At 41.9% G+C, this 14,289-nt stretch overlaps 1 protein-coding gene across 2 annotated transcripts in view; it reads left to right on the top strand.

Moving 5' to 3' along the window:
- The window catches only part of TMEM94 (transmembrane protein 94), a 2,655,014-nt gene that overhangs the window by 1,537,184 nt on the left and 1,103,541 nt on the right, over positions 1 to 14,289 (top strand). The window lies entirely within an intron of this gene.

Here is a 14,289-nt window from a genome sequence, read left to right as displayed (position 1 = left end):
GTTCTTCGTGTTTCACTGTTGCATTCATTACATTTGGGTAATCTGCTGGCAGGTTGCCCTCAGTCGGCCTGAATATCAAAGTCTTGGGTCCTGCCTTGGTTGCGGTCTCCTCTTCCATGATGTCAGGTTGTCAGGGGTATAAAACAGGCAGCCGACGCCATTTTCTTTAGTTTTTCTTGCCGCGCGGTGCCCGAAGCAGTTTGCAAGTGCCGGTCAGCCAACTCCTGAAATTTATGAATTAGAGTTTCAGAACCCCGTTGGGGAAACTTTTTCTTGCTCCATACCGATGTCAGTAAAAGTTAATAATTGTATTACTTGTGGGAAGCAAATACCTCATAAGGATTTTCATTTGTACTGTATTCCTTGCCTAGGCTCAGATCATAACGTGCCTTGCTGTCGGTTTTGTGCTAGATTTAAGCAATGCACTTTTAAGCGTCGGTATATCTTTGCTTCAAAATATTTTGGAAACAGATTTAACTACCCTGAAATGTTGTCGGATAGCAATCCGACTACCGGAGTTCACAACAAACGCAAAGAAAAGGACAGAGACCGACCGTCGAGGTCCAAAACAGACAAAGCTTCTCCTAAGTCAGTCGCCGGTTCGCCGGTACTCAATGAGGTGCTTTTGCAGCACCTGATACCCACTACTTTTGAGTAGCAGGCCTCTACCAAGACCCATGTGGAGTCCGGCATGCCGCAAGATTCTCAAAGTATTGTACCTGCGGATGTCTCTCCCTCAGATGGGTCTGGAGCCGCTGAGCAGGCACCAGCTTCTATGGGTTTTTTTCAGGCCTCAGCATTTCTATATAAAACCGATGCCAGCTTCAAAAACAACGACAAAGGCAACTTCTAAGGCTAAAAAAATGACGCATGAGCCATGTGCTCAGACCTCTATGCCCAAAAAGCAGATGATCAAAATGGTTTAAGACTTAAATACCTTGATCAGTGGTTCCCAACCCCCCTCCCCTCGATAAGAGGCCTAGGCAAGACACTGATTATGAATCTTCAGATCAGGTTTCTATTTCTTCTGATTCCTCTTCTGATCAGGAATTTTTCTATACCACCCTATGAGGAATTCACATGCTGAGGAATCCATCCCATCTGCATCTCCTCCTGAAGATTATTCCTTTGGAGAAATCTTGCATACTTTGAGGGAACATTTTCATTGGGAGAATCAAGATTTCTCAGAATCAAAAAAGAGGCTTAGGGATTTTCTTCTTCTCCTTCAGCATAGGCCTTTGGCCATACCTCCTGTATTAGACATTGTTGATGTGTTTTCGGAATCAAGCATGACTCCAGATTCCTTACCTTCGGCTCCTAGCAAGCCAGACAGATATTAACAGGGTTCCTGACTTACACAATTTTTTATTCAAAAACCCTGCTGCTGACCCTGAAACTGTCTGACAGGGTCCCAAAGGTGTAAAGGCCTCAACAGCTAAGAATCCTGCCCCCTATGATAGAGATTTCAGGGCGCTGGATAGATGGGGAAAGAAGGTTTATACTTCTGCAACCTTGGCAATTAGGGCATTAAATTGCCAGTTTCATATGCTTAAATATCAACAGCATGTTATAGGATTATTGAAACAGAAGATGATGTTGATTTCTGAATGTGTGGAAAATAAAGAATTACAGGAATTATTGCATGCAGCAGAACAGGTTGGAAAGCATACTTTGCAATGTGGTTTTGATTCTTTGGAGGCCTCCTGCAGGGCCGCAGTTACTGGATCAGTGATTAGAAGACATGCCTGGCTCAAGGAGCAAAATTTGCCTGATCATGTTAAAGCTGAATTGTTGGATGCACCTTTACAGTATGATACTCTGTTTGTTAATAAAGCAGAAGAGGTTTTAAAGAAAATGGAGGACAAAGCTAAGTCTATGCAAACTGTAAAAGACTTCTTACAAGTGCAGCCACCAAGATACAATAGACACTGGACAACAAAAAATTGGTCCTTTCCTGTGTCCGACAGAGCTTCATGGGGCAAATCCAGGCGCTCAAAGGGCTCTAGATACCAATCACAGGATTTTTACACATCAAAGCAATGGGATGCCTCTACCTCCAAATCTGGAGGAAATAAAGCACAACCATACAGTAAACAGTCTCAATGACTTCCCTCTGCCATTACCAAGCACTTACCGTTTGGCAGCCCCCTTAGGGGGAAAACTAGCACTTCATGCTCAAAATTGGCAGTTAATAACCCAGGACAAGTGGGTATTAAACATAGTATCCCAGGGACACAGATTTCATATCCATACCTTGCCAATTCCAAACGGTTGGCCAGATCTGCCACAAAATCAATGGGTAGAGGCACAAAAACAAGTTACGTCCCTCATGGATAATGGGGGCTATTCAGCCAGTACCAGAACAGGAAAAAGGACAAGGATTTTACTCAAGACTGTTCTTGGTACCCAGAAAAGACAATGCCTGGCACCCAATACTGGATTTATCAATTTTGAACACATTCTTGGACATACCAAAATTCAAAATGCTAACTTTGCAGCAGCTTCTGCCCATGCTGGGCAAGAACGCTTGGCTAGTGACTCTAGACTTAAGAGGCATACCTGCATATCCCAATAAGGGAATCGTGCAGAAGATACCTCTGCTTCAAGGCTGGTTTTATGCCTTACCAATTCTCTGCACTGATCTTTGGCTGATCTACTGCACCCAGGGTCTTTACAAAGTGCCTGGCACCATTAATTGCATTTTGCAGACAAAGAAGTATACAAATCTATCCTTACTTGGACGACTGTCTCATTCAAGCAGAAAACAAAGACATTCTTCTTCAACATCTGGCATTTGTGAAAAGGCTTCTAACATGCCTAGGGTACACAATAAACGAAAATAAATCACAACTGGTACCCTCTCAAAAGATTACATTCCTGGGTGCAAGCTTGAATACAACTGCCCAGATGGCTTACCTTACGCCAGACAAACAAAGGCAACTGACTATTTACTTCAAACAGATGGCAACAAAAACCCAGTTATCTGCAAGACAAATTCTGCAGGCTTTGGGGTTCATGGCATCCTGCATTCTACTGATTCCATATGCAAGACTGCATATGAGGAAACTACAGTGGTACCTAAAAAGTTTATGGAGTCAACATTGTCACAGTCTGGAAACAATGATTGCTCTAATTCCCTACCTACAACAGGAGTTTCTTTGGTGGGCAGAGACATGTCACCAGAACATGGGACGGTCTTTCACTCTACCTCCTGCCAACCAAACCCTAACTACAGATGCATCAGACTATGCTTGGGGGGGCCCACCTGGCGGGGAGATGCATTCAGGGCATATGGAGCCCAAATCAAATGCATCTGCATATCAACCAGAAAGAGATGTTAGTTGTTCAGAATGCCCTGACAGCCTTCAAGGACCTACTTCATCCAGGACAACTACTGATAAAGACAGACAACACCATGGTTATATGGTACATAAACAAGCATGGGGGGCACACATTCCTACCCCCTTTGCAGACTAGCCATGGCACTGTGGGACACAGCCTTGACTTACCAAGTACATCTTCAAGCTCAATTCCTGCCAGGAAAACAAAATACTCTGGCGGACGACCTAAGCAGAAACCTTATGGATCCTCACGAGTGGAAACTGAATCCACAAGTCTTCAGCATGATAACAAAGAAATGGTGGAGCCCGGACATAGATCTATTTGCCTCTCCCCAGAATTATCAATTGGACAAATTCTGTACAAGGACTTATCACAGACAAGCATGGAAAGTGGATGCCTTATCCTTCAGTTGGAAAAACCTATCAGTCTACGCCTTTCCTCGTCTGCCTTTTCTTCCCAAGGTCCTACTAAAGGTCAGACAGAAAAAACAAAAATGATTCTAATTGCCCCGGACTGGCCTCGCCAGCACTGGTACCCAATCCTAAGGAATATGTCTTAACTCCCTCCTTTGTGCTTGCCTCAAATACCTCATCTACTGTCTCAGCAGAACAATCAAATCCTGCACAATCAGCTCCAAACTCTGAACCTGGCAGCATGGCTGATCATGTAGTTATTCAAGCAACACCTCTCAGTAAATCTGTGATGGATGTCATTTTGGAAGCCAGAAGGCCTAGTACTCGAAAATCTTATGCTGATAAATGGAAGAGATTCTGTGCTTGGAACCAAACACAGGGAATTGACACAGCAAAGCCAAATATTCCTCAGATTTTACAATACTTGACTGAGATGCTTGACAAGGGCCTATCCTTTTCATCAATAAAAATCCATGCCACTGCCATCTCGGCTCATTACAACACAGAGCCACCAATCTTTTCTCATCCTTTGCTAAAACAGTATCTTAGAGGGGCCAAAAATTTAAGGCCTCCCAGATCATCACCAATTCCTGCATGGGACCTCAATTTTGTGTTGGAAAAGCTCACCCTGCCTCCATTTGAACCAGCTGCTACTGCACATATAAAGTTTTTATCCTGGAAAACAGCTTTCCTTCTGGCAATAACTTCAGCAAGAAGGATTTTGGAACTACAGGCCCTCATGGCTGTTGAGCCTTTTATTATATTTTACCCAGACAGGGTGTCCCTCAGGACCAATCCTTCCTTTATACCTAAGGTGATATCTAGTGTGGCTCTTAACCAAACTATTCACCTGCCAACTTTTTACCCAAATCCGCAGAACTAGGGGGAGCAGATTCTGCATTCCTTGGATTTACACAGACAACTAAGATTCTATTTAAATAGGACCAAATCTCTAAGAAAATCTGAGCAGCTACTGGTGGCATTTGCTGCAAGATCAGAGGGAAAGGCTATTTCAAAGCAGACTATTTCAAAGTGGATAAGCCACTGCATTCGTTTCTGCCATTTGCATCATGGTAAACCGGTGCCCAAGGGCATTAGGTCACATTCCACCAGGGCTGCATCTACATCAGCAGCTTTTCTCAGAGGGGTGCCAGACAAAGACATTCTAGAAGCTGCTACTTGGAGCCCTGTTCACACTTTTACAAAGCATTATCATTTGCCTCTTTTCTCCAAGTCCAGGGCAGGCTTTGCCACTGCAGTTCTGCAGGGCCTTATAGCCACTCCTAATGCTATTTAGTTCCAGCCTCCCATCCATAGCTTTGGGATTCTACCCAAATGTAATGACTGCAACAGTGAAACACGAAGAACATAGTACAGTTGTGTACACTTACCATAAATGTAGATGTTGGAGTGTATTCACTGTTGCAGTCCTGGTTACCCACCCGCCATCCCCCTTTTATTCTACAGCTTCTCTTTCCTTCACTATTTTCTACAGCCTTTGTGGTGTATTTGCTTTTGGATGAAGGTAAAGTTTATGTTGTGACAATTGCATGTATTTATAATTTTATTTATATATATATATATATATATAATTTTTTTTTTTGGGAGACAGCAACTGACACAGGACCCAAGACTTTGATATTCAGGCCGATTGAGGGCAACCTGCCAGCAGATTATCCAAATGTAATGACTGCAACAGTGAATACACTCGAACATCTACATTCATGGTAAGTGTACAGAACTGTACTTTCTAAAAGCTCACTAGCAAGTTAAACTATCAGAATCCCATTTACGTTATGTACCTCAACATTTTATAAGAACGTTTTTGACACTTTGCTGTATAGGATGTTGGGTAAGAAACTGAAGGTTGTGGGTTAAAGACCCAAGTTGATGTGGTAGATAGGGTCACTGTTCAAGATGGCAGTGGGTGGGAGAATCACCTAGTGAAACAAAGGGTACTTGTCAAGGTCCTAGAGTACTCCATTTTGAGTCTGATCATTTATTTTGTTTGTATATGTTCTAATTAAGGAATAGAAAGATGCACAAGACTGACATGCTTATTGCTGGCACCAAAACTGATGTATTGTTCAGAGATAACATTTGGGGGGGGGGGGGAGTATATCATGATACACTGCCATGTGTGTCCAGAATACAATCTGCCCCTCCACTAGATGTCAGGGGAGAATCTTCTAACCTGTTTCAGTGATGGTGGATGAGTTTTCCCAACATCCAATTGGCAAGGAAATCCCTCACACAACCCAAGGCCTTTGCCAGAGATTCATTAAAAGGTTAAAAAATACAGCAGATAGCGATAGTGATTATAATCTTCTAGGGATAAGGCCATACTGTCAACTTTTGGTTAATTAAAAAAAAAAATCACAGAAGGACAAAAGCAGTAGGTCTTCAGGTGTTAAATTCCCCATACACTTAAACGGTAGAAGTTCAAATGTGTCATTCCTTTACTTAAGTAGGTCTTTGGTTATTATACCAGTTATTGTTAGTATTAAGCACTCATAAAGCTTTACATTAGTTGTATGAACCTATAAGCAATGTTTAACCTTATGAAAAAAATCACTAAGTATTGGGGGGAGGGGGACAAAGCTCAGTCTATGGGCAGAATTCAACAGTTTGTGCAAATAGCAGATCCTGAGAGGTATGGTGAGACATCCTCCCAGTCCTGGTAAAGTGCACCCTTACCTTTGACCAGTGAGAGTTTATGTGCATGTGCATTCTCTTTGCAAGAACGATGCATCCCCGTCTCTTACTTTGGGGTGTAGGCACCACTCATTTCCTCATTTGTTTGGCTGAAGCACATTCACAGCTAGCTGGAACCTGGTGGAGGTTCTTTGTCTTACATGACTATACAGTCATGCATGACAAAGAACCTCCTCTAGGGTCACAGTTAACAAAGATGGCTATGGTATAATTCAGAACAGGCTGCTGAGAATGCTAACTCCTTTTCACTGTACACTAAGGGAGTCCTGTATTTGCCAATTTTTCAAACCAGTTTTGCAAAACATCTATAGGTTTTTACAAAACTGTACAATAAGAAAAATTATTAAGCATTGCTACCATAAGTATAACTGATAATACATATATTTTTTAAACAAAGAAATACATTCTGAAGCTCTTACCAAACATACATCTTTACATCAGAACTTTTCCAACTTTTAAGTTTATATTTTAGAGAGAAGTATTGCCTTGACTATTTTCAAACTTACAAGATAAAGTGCACAGTGGGCTGTCAAGACTATGACCAGTAGTAGAGTAAAGCCATAGAGTCTGTGCAATTGAGCAGTTATTCACCACAGAAGTCAAGGTGTTTCATTAATGTTGCCTGTTAATCTCGCCATCCCTCTTTCCCGTTATCTGTGTTTGTGGCACACAGACAGTCTTTGTGAGCAGTATACTCGAAGACCATGCATTTAGGTGAAAATATCTTTCTGACTTGTAATGGAGTTAAAAAAGACAGTAACTTCATCTGTAATATTTGAAATTTCTGTGCAATTATTTTTAATGCAACTCCAACTGACTCAATGTAGAGTTCATATCACATGTATATTATATATCCTATTAAACAGTAAAACGTAAATAACATTAAAAGGACTTTTTAGATATATATATATATTTTTTAGCTAAGTGCCCCTTTTGGACCTCTGACATTCACCAGCACCACTGAGTCATTGTGATAGATTCTTGTGGGGAGCGAATGTCTCTTGCCCATTCCCGTCAGTGATTGTGACATACTAGCAAAGGCCAATGTTAGGGTTCATTGGATGTGGTCTTGTTCTTTGTCTGCCTCTTCTGTTCTGGATAAAAGCGCTCCTTTGTGGCCTTCTCTCCTCACCCTGTGCCTCCTGTTCCTATGATACTTTCAATAATCTGATTTTTCTTGGCTAGCTTTGGCCACCAGGCTGTGGCACATTAAAAGTACCTTCGGCCCTGGGCTGTTTTCAAACCATGGGCCCTACCATGCACATATTTTTAGGATCGTGCATGTGTTCTTTTGGACTCACCTTTTTGAGACGTATAATTTAAAACAACATGCATTATTTTGCTTTAAATTTGTAGTTTTCAACATTTTTTCCATTAAGCAGCGAATCAAAATGTATTGACCAGTAATGACAAAAATACCCTTTTTGGAACATTTCAACCATAAAAGGCCTCTGAAACTGCTGTCATTGTAATCCAAAAATATCCATACTCATCGGTTATGGCCAATTTATTGGCCATTTATGTATTATGTGTATGATTGCCATAAAAATGGCCATAGTAAAGTATTCCAATTTACTTTATATGAATGCACACTAGTCCTTGAAGGACAGAACAATGACTTTTTTAAACTTATCAACTCAGCAAGGTTATTCCTTTGTATCCAAAGACATACCCAATGCCCAGCAATTGTACCTACATTGTTGAATGTATTTTTAAATGCCTGTAAAAAAAATAGTAATAACCAGTGTAATGTAGTTAAGATTTGTTTCACACAAATGCACAGTAGCAGTAATAACATTTTCCTACTTAATTCAGATGTACATGCAGACTAGTACTGTAAAACCAGAGTAGAGGGAGAGTATCAAGTGTTCAGCATGCAGAAAACATTATCATTGTATCACAGCAGTCCATTACCATTCCCATACAAATATCATATCTCTCTGACCTTTCTACTTTTTTATTACATTTTCATTTTGTTTTAACAGTTTGGTTCTGCAGGGTGTCCTGCACTTCCTTTGTTCAAGATTGTGCTACCCATCAAGCTGACAGCATCCTTTTTCCCCACCCCACCCTCAAATTATTTTAAGTGCGGCCCTTTGACATTAAAAGTGAATGTTTTGATTCCCCTTGTTAAGCAGCACTACGCTGTTTCATTCTAATATATCTTCAGAATCATTCTACTGTATTCATTAATCACACTATTTAGAATGTTTTGTGTATGTAAAGATTTAATTTGAATCAGCAGCTTTAATTATGGCAGGGACAATCCTAACATCAGGTCTTTACTTGCCTGGTATTTTTTTAAACACCTTTGTTGAATCATCACTTGTGACATAGGCAAACTTGCAGTTATATAAAAGAATAAACAAATATTAACTTGTTCACAGTTAAAACATTATATATCGCATATATTTTTTGCACAGTATAATAAATCCAATGTTAAATAAATTGGCCAATTCCTGCCTTCTGTTAAACCTCATTCTTCCTTTAAAACATTTTTCTGAATGTATTGTTCCCACAATTTCCATTTTGTCTATGTAATTTGCTCCTACACTTTTCTAAAGATCCCATTTCCAGTTCTCTTATCTCTCTTAAGATATTCACTACATCAAATACAGTTGGCTTAAGCTTAATTTCCATTTTCTAGTAATTGCTTTTTTTGGCAGATACCAGAATTAAATTTAACAAGGCCTTACCATGTCTAGGCAATTCATATCCTGAATTCAGCTCAAAAAATTATTTCATTAGTTATATCTGTTTGCTCATTTAGTATTTCTGACACAGCACTCTGTAGGGAATTTTTAAAGTCTGACAACTCATTGCACTCCCAAAACATATGATGTTCTTCGTGTTTCACTGTTGCAGTCATCACACTTGGGTTATCTGGTTTCAGGTAGCCCTCAGTCGACCCGAATACCACAGCCTTGAGATTTCTGCGTTGGATGCTGTCGCTCTTCCATGACATCAGGTTGTCAGGGGTATAAAACATGCAGCCGACACCATTACATCAGTTTTTCTTGCCGTGCGGGAGCCCAAAGCAGAAGCAGTTCGCAAGTGCCGGTCAGACGCTACCTGAAATTTTTGTTTTTCGAGTTTTAAACCTGAAGTCTTCTAAATCTAAGTACCCCATTGGGGATCTTTTTTTCTTGCTCTAACCAATGTCAGAAAAAGTTAACAATTGTCTTGCTTTTGGAAAGCAAATACCTCACAGAGATTTTCATTCTTACTGGGTCAACTGTTTAGGCCCAGACCACGACATCCCTCACTGTCGGTTTTGTGCCTTGTTCAATTCCCGAACTATTCGTCAGGCTATCTTTGTCGCTAAATTCTTTTGCTCTCGTTCTCCGTATTCCAAAATGGCTTTGATAAGCCATCCGACTACCGATCTTCCAAAAAAAGTAAGGATAAAGACAGAGACCACATAGGTCCAAAACTGCCGACGCCGCTTCTGTTAAGCTAGTTGCCAGTCTGCTGGTACTCGGTGAGTCACTTTCGCAGCCCCTGTTACCCACTTCTATAGATTCGCAGGCCTCTACTGAGACCCATTCGGAGTCTGGTATGCCGCGAGATGTTTCTTCAACTGTGGAACCTGCAAATGTCTCTACCTTGGATGGGTCCGGAGCTGCTGTGCATGCATCGGCTTCTGATGGTGTATTCAGACCTTCCAATGTTCGTATTAAACTGACTACTTCATTTCTGACTAATATTACCGAATTTCTCAGGCCCAGAGTTCGCAGTACGCCTAGGAAACCGATGACCAAAGCGCATTCTCAAGCTCCCATGCCACAGAAACAAATGCGTAGAATGGCTGAAGACCTTATTACTTTAATTAGGGGAAGCCAGCCTTCCCATCTAAAAGACAAAGAATTGATTTTCTTTCTGATTCTACAGACCATGAGTCCAATGACTCTGACCCCTCTGATTAGCAGGACATACCCTTATCTTATTTATTTATTATTATTTATTTATTTATTTAAATTTGTTGACCGGGAGTGTCCGACTGGACGTAGGTCCATTTTCAGCGGAGGCCTGGGGAGAAAAGCTCCACAGTAAAATAAACAGACAGTAGTTACATTGGATTTCATAGCGATTAACAATTTAACATAGCAATTACTTACAACATATTTACAGATGAACATAGTACATCAGTAGACAACTAGAATATTTATCTGTGAAGTACATAACAGACATTAACAAATGTTACAATGAGAAGTTCCTGCTGTATAATAAGTACTAGGCTTATGAGCATCTGAGTTTGCTATAATCAAGGTAGTTAGTGGAGTGGAGAGAAAGGTAGTGGTTGGATGGGGTGGATGATATTAGAGTGGGAGTTGCAAGGGCATAGCCAGCATGTTTTTATGTGCACTTTTAGTAAAGTTTTGAAGTGGGTGCATGATGGTACGGAGGTAATTGTGGGTGGGAGTGAGTTACATAATTTGGCTATGGCGCAAGAGAATAGTGCTTCACCAGCAGAGTTATTGGCTTTAGTGATCTGCAAGTGATTTTTGTTGCTGGATCTTAGTGGTTTGGTGGTGCAATAGGGTTGGAGTAGATTCTGGAGGGATGGGACATTTAGTGGATGGTTTACTAGTTTGTGGGCGAGTGAGAGTTGATACCACTGAAGGAGGTGAGGGAGTTCAAGCCAGCCCAGTTCAGCAAGTGAGAGACAGTGGTGACTATGGTAGGATGGCCCTATCTAGGATGTCTTATCTACCTATGAAGATTCAGATGCAGAGGATTCCATTCCCTCTGCCTCCCCCCAGAGGACTTTTCTTTCAGTGAAACCTTGCATACCCTAAGAGAGCATTTCTGCTGGGAATGCGAGGACTACCCACAGTCCAAAAAGAAACTCAGGGAATTTTTAGACTTGCCTCAGCATAGGCCTCTAGCTATACCCCCTGTCCTGGATATTGTAGATGATGTCTTCATGTAATCCAGTCTTACCCCTGATACTTTACCACCAGCTCCTAGAAAGCCTGACAGGTACTACAGAGTACCTGACTCTCACAAATTTCTCTTTAAAAATCCCACTGCGGCTCCAGAGACCATTTCCCAGGGACCTAAAGGTATTAAGGCTACTACAGCCAAAAACCCTACCCCTTCAGACAGGGGTTCTAGGGCTTTAGACATATGGGGTAAGAAGGTATATAACTCTAAAACATTTGCCATCATGACTTTAAATTGCCAGTTTAACATGTTGAAGTACCAGCAGCATATTATGGAACTCATTAAACAAAAAATGTTGTTGATTCCTGATTGTGCAGAAAATAAAGATTTACAAGTGTTAATGCAGTCTGCAAACCAAGTTGGTAAACATACTTTGCAATGTGGTTTTGATGCCTTAGAAGCATCTTGCAGGGCTGCTGTCACTGGGTCTGTTCTGAGAAGGCATGCTTAGCTGAAGGAACAAATCTTGCCAGACCATGTCAAAACTAAATTTACTAGATGCTCCATTAAACCAAGAATGTTTGTTTGGCACAAAAGCAGAAGCAGTTCTTAAAAAGATGGATGAAAAAGCTAAATCTTTTCAAACTGTTAAAAATTTTTTACAGGTACAGCCTCCTAGATTCAGTAGGCATTGGCCTTCAAAAAACTGGTCCTTTCCAGTCCCTCTCAGTCCAAACCCAGGGGTAACAGACCACAAAGACTACAGTCTCAGGGTATGCACAGATCTAAACAATGGAGTGCTCCTTCCTCAAAAACAGGGAGTGGTAAGCCAACCCCTTATGGAAAAAGTTCACAATGACTTGTCCTTCATCCTTCCCAGCTATGCCCAAGTACTTGCACCCCTAGGAGGAAAACTTGCCCTGCATGCAAAAAACTGGGAGTATATTGCCCAGGACCAATGGGTTTTAAACATTGTATCCCAGGGATACAGATTCTACTTCCACTCATTGCCAACCCCAGGTGGATTGCCAGACCTTCAGTATCAGGGCTATTCAACCAGTTCCAACAGAGCAAAGGGGACAGGGTTTCTACTCCAGACTGTTCCTGGTGCCCAGAAAAGAGAACTCTTGGTGCCCTATTCTGGATCTATCAATTCTCAACACCTTCCTGGTGGTACCAAAATTCAAAATGCTTACACTCTAGCATCTGCTTCCTATGCTAGCCAAGGACTCCTGGCTAGTCACCCTAGACTTAAAAGAAGCTTATCTGCACATCCTTATAAGGAAACCTTGCAGGAAATGTCTACGTTTTAGGGCAGGCTGTATGCACTATCAGGTCTCTGCATTTCCCTTTGGCTTATCTACTGCACCCAGGGTATTCACGAAGTGCCTGGCTCCAGCCATTGCATACTGCAGGCAGGTAAATATTTAAATTTACCCATACTTGGACGATTGCCTGATTCAGGTGGACAGTCAGGAATTGCTACTTCAGCACCTGACGTTTGTAAAGAGACTCCTAACTTCTCTGGAGTATACCATCAATGAAAAGAAATCACATGTGGTACCCAGCCAAAAAATTGTATTCCTGGGAGCAAGCTTGAACACAACTTCCCAGGTGGCATTCCTCACTCTAGAAAAGCAGGTTTATTTTATTGGACAAATTACTTCAAACTACTGGCCACCCAAACCCAGCCATCTGCAAGAAAAATACTGCAAGCTGAAGGGTTCATGGCCTCATGCATTCTCCTAATTCCATATGCAAGACTGCATATGAGGAAACTTCAATGGTACTTAAAAAGTCTCTGGTGTCAACATTCTCAGGACCTGGAAACAGTGATTCCTATTCCTTGCCTAAGGACAGAGTTCCTTTGGTGGGCAGAGGCTTACAACCACAACAAGGGACTCCCTTTCATTCAACCCCCCAGCCTCCCAAACCCTGACAACAGACACATCAGACTATGCATGGGGGGCTCACATGGCAGGCAAATGCATTCAAGGCAAATGGAGCCCCGGACAAATTCACCTGCATATCGATCAAAAAGAAATGTTAGCTGTACAGAATGTACTGTGCCAGCCTTCAAATACCTTATCCTGCCAGGGCAACTCTTGATAAAGACAGACAACACCACGGTTATATGTGGTACATAAACAAACAGGGGGGAACTCATTCCTACCCACCCTGCAGGTTAGCTAAGGTTCTGTGGAACACAGCCTTGAGCAATCAAGTGCAACTGCAAGCTCAAATCCTGCCAGGCAAACAAAATTCACTGGCAGACGACTTAAGCAGAAATCTAATGGACCCACACAAGTGGAAACTGGAACCAAACTCATTCAAATTTCTAATCCACGGGTGGGGGTCACCAGGGGTGGACCTCTTTGCTTCCCCCCAAAGCCATCAACTTAGCAAATTTTGCACCAGAACTCATGGGAAAACCTCTCAATCTATGCCCCCCCCCTGCCCCTCCTTTCAAAAGTACTACTCAACATCAAACAGGACAAGCCAAGGACAATCCTTATTGCGCCAGACTGACCACGCCAGCACTGGTACCCACTCCTACGCAGTCTGACAGCAGTGCCACCATGGCACCTACATCAGACCCCCCCTCTCTGTTGTCCCAGCAGGAGGGACAGATTTTGCATCCTCAGCTGCAAACCCTGAACCTGGCAGCCTGGCTTATTCCCTGAATACATCACCAACAACCCTCAACAAACAGGTGATGGATGTCATCCTTGAGGCCAGGAGGCCTAGTACTAGGAAATCCTATTCAGAAAAGTAGAAAAGATACTGTTCTTGGAACCAGTCTCAAAGAAAGGACACAGCTGTGCCCACCTTACCTCAAATCCTAGATTATCTAGTAGAGCTGCTCCACAAAGGCCTATCCTCATCAATTAAGATTCATGCCTCTGCCATCTCAGCTCATTACAGCACTGAG

The sequence above is a fragment of the Protopterus annectens genome, chromosome 10.part0, assembly GCF_019279795.1.
Source record: "Protopterus annectens isolate FY-2018-M chromosome 10.part0, PAN1.0, whole genome shotgun sequence".
Lineage (NCBI taxonomy): Eukaryota > Metazoa > Chordata > Ceratodontiformes > Protopteridae > Protopterus > Protopterus annectens.
This window is presented reverse-complemented; position numbering and strand designations above follow the sequence as displayed.